The sequence below is a fragment of the Leopardus geoffroyi genome, chromosome A2 (assembly GCF_018350155.1).
Source record: "Leopardus geoffroyi isolate Oge1 chromosome A2, O.geoffroyi_Oge1_pat1.0, whole genome shotgun sequence".
Lineage (NCBI taxonomy): Eukaryota > Metazoa > Chordata > Mammalia > Carnivora > Felidae > Leopardus > Leopardus geoffroyi.
In genome coordinates, this window is record NC_059331.1 from 38653378 (window position 1) to 38661102 (window position 7725).

At 43.6% G+C, this 7725-nt stretch overlaps 1 protein-coding gene across 1 annotated transcript in view; it reads right to left on the bottom strand.

The window, feature by feature from the left end:
- The window catches only part of FOXP1 (forkhead box P1), a 507364-nt gene that overhangs the window by 267075 nt on the left and 232564 nt on the right, over window positions 1–7725 (bottom strand). The window lies entirely within an intron of this gene.

Sequence of the window (7725 nt, forward strand, 5' to 3'; positions counted from 1 at the left end):
TTTCACAGTAGGTGGCATCACTTATCAACTGTAGGAGGGGTGTGGTGGCTTGAAGCATATTCCTTTATTAAATTATCAAATAATCATCTAAATGGCTTTCACACATTCTGTTCCATTCGGGACATACCTCCAAGTATGGCAGGCCCGCCAGAGTGAGGGAAAAAGATTCCAGCAGACTTGAACTACCCAGGTCCTGGTTCTTTGCTGTCCTCTTTTATCACACAAGGGAAAAAGTGAGTTTTCAAATCCACTTTCATTCAGTAACAGATCGCCCCCGTGAAACGCTGTGTTTATGGAGCTGACCGCAAAGCCCCCCTGTTCTTTTGAAAGTCAATGGGGATACTTGGATTTAAAATAGCTTCTTTACTTAAATGGACCATAAGTCAGTGTTACTCGTTGGGACTTGGAAAAAATGAAGATGTAGGCTGTAAAATTAAAAACTAATGACGAAACACAAGCACACTGGTGTTTAGGCAGACCAGCTCCTGCAAACATATTTCCATCTTTTTTTATGTTCAAGAGAAAGGCAAGGAACTAATCGTCCTTTTCACATTATAAATGCCATGCATTCAAAAGCAAGACGCCTGATGCTACAAATACGTAAGCAAGAAAGAACCAACCTGCCTACAGCTTTAAGGAAACCTAGGAGAGCTTTCTAATCTTTAAAGAGAGAATTAATTTATGACAAATATCCAAGGGTTGTGTGGTGGGGGGGCAGGGATGTCAACAGACAACACCAACTCAATGACACAGTGGTTATGCTGGAGAAAGTACAGATTCTGGATGCATCAAATTTCTCCTCGTGCATTAAAAAAATAATAATAATGGGCAATAAGCACTATTTACCAGGCGAACTTTTCAAAAATACGGAGTAGAGGATAAAAAAAAATCAGGAAGAAGTTCAACAGGGAAAATAATGACAGACAATAAGTAAGCAGGAAAAGCCTCTTTTTTTTTTTTTTTTTTTTTCCCTTTGGGCACATACATAATTTTGGTGCATTCTAACCAGATTGTGGTCTAGGGAGATGTCAGAGAATGTGGGGTGTCAGGACCCAGATTCCTAGACATTTAGAGGGAGAGTAACAGGCAATTTGCCTGTAGGCAAAGAGTTCATACTTCAACGTTATCTCCTACATGAAAGCCACATTTATTTTCTGGGTGCGCCTTCCAACACATGTGGAAAGGACTCTGTTCCCGAGGAAGAGCTTCAGAGTTCAGAGGGGAATTGGTACTCAGCCTGTTTGGGAATCATCACCTTGAAAGGAATTTCAGGGGGTTGTCTAGTCTGTCCTAGGTCACACCTGAAAAAGATCGTGTGTCCAAAACATTCACTCTGAAGAAGCCGGGTAGCTTAGGCAAGTGAGATAACAGAAGGGTAATCTGATAGTATGAAGATAAAAGATGTGCCACCATTTATTAATGGCATTCAATTAGCTGAATTCACATATTAGTAAATCTTAACAGTTAGAGCAGGGAGGGCAAATAGATTTCATGCCAAGCACTATCGATTAGCAAGAAGCTGGCACTCTTTAAGTAAGAGAAAGATTCATAGACCACAGTCAGGCTTGCTGAGAAACAGCACTGTGATCAATTAGCAATGTCTGCTGTGAACACTGGCAGAGGGAAGGACTAACAGTTATTGTACCCATCTGCTAGCTACTGCTTTGTATGCAGCAGCCCTCGAAGGATGCTTCATGGCATCTCCAGAGTAGTAAATGAAAGCTAAAATAAGTAAATGGGCCTTCGCTAAGGCAGGAAGCATGTCCGTGTCAAGAGATCTGAAAAAGTGAAAATAGAAAATGTAATTCCAAACCCAAAAATGGTTTCAACTCAGCATTAAAAAAGGGGGAGGGGGGAGGGCAGGGTGCCTCAGACAGTTAGAAGCATCCGACTTCAGCTTGGGTCATGATCTCACGGACGGTTTGTGAGTTTGGTCCCACGTCGGGCTCTGTGCTAACAGCGTGGAGCCTGGAGCCTGCTTCCAGTTCTGTGTCTCCCTCTCTCTCTGCCCCCACCCCCCACTCCCTGCTCATGCTCTGCCTCTCTCTCAAAAATGAATAAACATTAAAACAAAATTGAAGTGGGGGGGGCCTCCAAAGGACTCTGAAGGAGGGACCAAGGGTGCACACATGCACAGCCTACCAGGCGGAAATGTAGATTGCAGCACATGGGGTAGCTTCCCAGACTGTACTCCCTAACTGATGGCTGCAGACACCGGGAAGGACAGGAGAGGGTAAGGATGGGCACATCTTCGGAAAACAAGGAAGGCAGATAAGAAGACGTTTAGAACACACGGAAAAGCGATCAGACACAGAACTGAAGGCCTTGGTATATCAAAGTTGCTTTTAGCTCAAATCAGACATCGTTACATGACAGAATTGTTGCCCTTTCTTTAGGCGTTTGTGTTCTTACTCCGCGTGATTGCAGTTACTCTCTTGGGTGTGGGGGCTGCTACCGGCCTGTCCTCTTACACAACCATTACTACAGGCACACTTCCACAATGTTCAGAACTGCTGTTTCTTGCACGTCAATTTGGAGACATGGAGATATAAAAGGCCACACCTCCAGTTACAAGAAATCGAGATACCTTTCACAAGCACAACAGAAGGACCCAAACAAGGTGTGAACTATTACATTTAAAACAAAAAACAAAAAACAAAAAAACCCACACCCTAATCTTTTTGGACAACTCGAGTAATTGCCAAACGGTGGTTAGGGACAAACGCCTCAAAACACTAACCATCCATTACATCCCAGCTCCAAATTAATCCAACCAGCAGCCTTCGCCTCCTGCATCTAAGACCACCCGACACAACAAAGCACCCAGGAGCATCAGAGGCTGTCCTTCCAGAATCTATCCTTATGGAAGAAATGACGGTAATAGTATTGAGGGCAGGGGAGTGGGGGGGGGGGGCGGGGGGCGGGGAGCAGGGCTGTTCTTTAAAACCTTACAGCTGAAAGTCGCACTGCCTTCTAGAAAGTTTTGCAGCTCCAAGGACATTTCTAGGAGCAGCTGTTCCCTCCTGTTCAGAGATGATTTGCTGGTGGGCAAGGGTGGTGGCTCTCCTCTCGGAGGTGTCTGCAAAGAAATGTTTCGTGCGGATGACTTGAAGGCATTTTCCTCCCCAGTTATGCATAGGACAAAAGCTACCATTAACATGATTCCCCTGTGAAGTTCAAAGAGTCGAAGATAGGCCAACTAGGGGTAAGATGATTGAAAATGGAAGCAGTGTATGGAAAATTTCAAGCAATAATCATAGCCAGGAGCCAGTGGCCCAGAGATATAAACACCCTGAAAACCAATTGATACTAATGAAGCCGCAGCTTGAAGGCAGCCTAGGGCACGGGGTGGGGGTGACCATTTTCAGCACTTAACAAGTGAGTGGGCACATTTCGTGCTGGGTACTGATCTTTGCCAGGACCCAGGGTCCCTATGGTCATCTCACATCTAATACCCTGTCCCTTGACTTAAGGACCAAAAAGTAAAGTGGGATAATATCCCACTTGAATGCTTGCTTTTAATGGATGAGGTGACAGTTATAATTTCCATGTGTTCATTCCAGTGAAGGTTTCCATCTATTCTGATGCGAGGGGAAAAAAAAAAAAAAAAAAAAAAAAACCCTTAGAAAAGACTGCATATTGAATTTCCCTGGGTTTCTAAAGAATGACATAGATGCTTAGGGAAAAAACTTTCCGGTGTGTAACGTACCTTTCCGCAGGGGTTGGAGTTATTGAAAATTTACAATTAAAATCGTGTTTCCCCTAAATCATCTATCTGTACAGTGAATAGAATGTGAGGAACATGTGAATTGTTAATGGATACTGATTATGAATCCTCTTGAAAATCAAAGAATCTTTTCATAAGGCAAACCACATAACTCCGATCGAGCAAAACTGAATTTTCATGTCTTGGGTTGAAGCCACGTGTGCTATTTATGTGTCCAGATAGTTAACAAGGTTTCTGAAGGCAGGGAGCCCATCATGCCTAATAAGACAGATACTTAATCAATACGTGTTAAATAATGTACATTCATATAATGTTGTCTCTCTCCTAAAAACAAAACAAAACAGGGGCATCTGGCTGGCTCAGTTGGAAGAGCGTGTAACTCTTGATCTCAGGATCATGAGAACAAGCCCAAGACTGGGTTGGCAATAAAGATTACTAAAAAATACATAAATAAACTCTAAAGCAAGACAATGACAACTATATTTACACATAAAGTTTACTTAAGGAAGGGTACACCTGTACTAGGTAAAGAATATCTATCAAGAAAGTATTGGGGCGCCTGGGTGGCTCAGTTGGTTAAGCGTCCAACTTCGGCTCAGGTCATAATCTCACGGTCCGTGAGTTCGAGCCCCGTGTCGGGCTCTGTGCTGACAGCTCAGAGCCTGGAGCCTGTTTCAGATTCTGTGCCTCCCTCTCTCTCTGCCCCTCCCCTGTTCATGCTCTGTCTCTCTCTGTCTCAAAAATAAATAAACGTTAAAAAAAAAAAAAACTTTAAAAAAGAAAGTATCAAAGAGACAAATGCATCTATATGCCTAACAGAAAGTCCCCAATAGGATCCTGTGGACCCAGGGCCCCAGGTTCCTGCAAGATATCAGAATCCAGCACAGTAAGCAGAGTTAACAAAGTCCACTGGGAACACTGTCTTCTCTCTGATGACCTCTGTTAATGGAACCATTATAGGAGATGAGCCAAAATTTACTGGCATCAAAGATGCTAGCTGAGTATAGAAACGCTTTTCAGGTCCAAGTTTTTCAAACAATAAAATGGGCGCGAGATTCCCCAAAATGATAATAAGGAAGGACAAGGTGTGGAAACAACCAAGTAGTTTATTTCCTTAGTGACTTCCGTGTAGAAATATGTGCCATCTGGGGCTTCATCCCCAAATATTCTCCAAGCATCTACTGTGGGTCAGGTCCTCTGTGAAATACGTTCACTGCAGCTCTCTATCCACTTGGGGGATAAATCTGTGGGCCACTCCGTCTGGCCTGCCAGTCACCATGTACACAGAGGTATGATGTACATTCTAGAACTGTATTATCTCACGGAAATAAACTGAGGGCCACAAATGCAAGCCAGGTCTGTAATTTAAAAATATATACCAGCCACATTTTTTTTTCTTTGAGAAAGAGCGCACGCGAGCAGGGCAGGGGCAGAGAGAGAGAATCTTACTCAGGCTCCTTGCCCAGTGCAGAGCCCGACGTGGGGCTCAGCATCACAACAGTGAGATCGTGACCTGAGCCAATATCAAGAGTCGGACGCCTAATCTCTCAAGCCACCCAGGCACCCCTCTAACAAACGCATTTTTTAAAGTAGAAACAGGGGAAATTACTTTTAAAAATGTATTTCATCTAACTTAATATATCCCAAATCTTTTAATGTCAACATGTAATCAACAAAGTTATCACGAAGATATTTTACATTCTTCTTTTCTCTACTAAGTCACTGAACACGTACGCACACACGAAGCACGTATTTTGTACAAACGACGCATCCTTAATTCAGGCTAGCCGCGCTCTGAGGGCTCAGTAGCCACATCCGGCTGGCAGGTCCCCTGCTGGCAGAGGCCTAAGAACATTCCAAGATTCCAGACTGGAAGAGTTTCTAAATGTAAGGGGCAGTGATGCCATCCACACTGTCACCACTTCACCCGCCTGCAGTGGGACTCCCGAGACACAGCAGAGGGACAGGGCTGGGAAAGGAAGTTAGAGTTTCCCTGAAATGTTCCCACTTCCCTCTCTCCATGTGGACTGCATCGTGTGTAAGAGTACAAGCTGTGAGTCTGTGCACGTCCACGGGGATGCATGTAAACATCTACAGATCCATACATCTATAAATTCTACAGCTGATATTCATTCTGTCACCTGTCAAGATAAAAGTAAAACAGACTTCAATCAAAGGGAAAGAGGAAACACAGCACTTTCCTCCCCCAAGAAAAAAAGAATTTATCAACAGTCTAGTTTGGGGAGGAGGGGGGTTGATGAAGAGAAGGTGGCTTCTTGCCAGGAATTTATATCACACTGAAGACTGGGAAATTAGGAGATGTCTCAGTTATTTAGAGCACACATTTAAAGTCAAAATCCCCAACACAGAAGATAAATATGAAAGCCCTTAAAAACCACAGGTTCTCAAAAAATAAGTATCTGAGAAGCACAAAATGCTCTCAAGCTACTGAAAGGTTAGTGCGAGCGTGTAGTGGCTGTTTAACTGAGCCAAGTGCCTTTAGACGGGCAGGCTCGGGTTCAAAGCCCCGTTCAGTCACCTTCTACCCGCGTAAGCAAGCTATTCAATCCGAGTGAACGTCGGTTTCCTCGTCAGTAAGCAGAGACAAATAACAGATATTCCTCCAGGGCTCGGTGACAGCGAAATATGCCAAGTTCTTAGGCAGCTGCTATTCGATGCATGTATGCACAATACACACACGAGATGCAGTTACATAATAGATACACATATATCATAAGTATAGGTAGGTAACAAGAACTATGTACATAGTGCACATGTGTAGTGTGTGTAAGTGTGTGTGTCTCTTTGGGCAGTGACAAGCAGGACTGAACTGCAGTGGCCAGGAGTACGGACTCTGGAGCTTTCCTGAAGGAGTACAAGTCTTGGTTCCAGCCCCATGCCTGTGTGACCTAGAGCTGTACACGCATCATGGACGCCGGGGCTAAAAGATGACAGTGCGTATCTTGACCACTTGTTGGAAGGATTCAGTGGGATCACATGTGCCATTCACTTAGTACATGGCTCTTGCTCATAAACTCTGAGTTATTATTACAGGCATTAGTCCATAATCTGGGCTGCAGGTCTTCCGGGGAGAATTGCTACTGTCCAACTGCGAAGACTGGACGTTGGCTCCCATACAAGGCGGGGGCCAGAGGAAGAACAGATTGATTATGGGGTCTACAATCCAAATACCATCATGCATATTTAGAGGCCTTACACCAGAGAAAGCATTTCCTTCTTTGTTTTCCTTTTTCCTTTTTTTTCCCCCCAAGATTTTATTTTTAAGTCATCCCTACACCCAATGTGGGGCTCAAACTCACAACACGGAGATCAACAGTCCCACACTCCTCCAAGTGAGCCAGCCAGGCACCCTCCTCATTTTCTTATTTGATGCCCACATGACTACAGGAATAAGTACGATGATTTCAACCAGAAACTATTTCTGGAACACCTATTATGTGCAAGGGGTGACTCCACGTGTTAGGAATTCAGATTAATATTACTTGCCTTCAGGGAACTTAGCTTCTGGCGGTATTTCATTCATTTGTTTATTCAACTTTCCAGAAGTAGGAAATATCACAATGGGAATATCTGCTCGATTAGTGGCATGGTCTGAACTGAGAAAGTCTAGCCTAAATTATTATAAAAATGTTCTAGACTATTACCTAAAATCGTTTCTCCTTTCCCCCGTCTCCTTCAATGCTATGGGAAACAAAGTATTTCCACATTTTTGAAAAATATAATGTTGGATACGGCATTATAGCCATACGCAAAGGTTTTTAGAAGCTTTTTTGCACATCTTTGCCTTCTGTGGTGCTTCTGAAATGAGGTACAGGGAGAAAAAAAAAAAGCTCTTTAAGGTATATGCTTCTCCAGAAGTTCAAATTGCTGAATAGCCTGACATCACATGAACAGTTTGGCAGCATTTACTTAATTCAAAAACAGCTGGGAGAAGAGACATTCACTTCCATTAGGATTTCCAGAGTCAGGGGCACCTG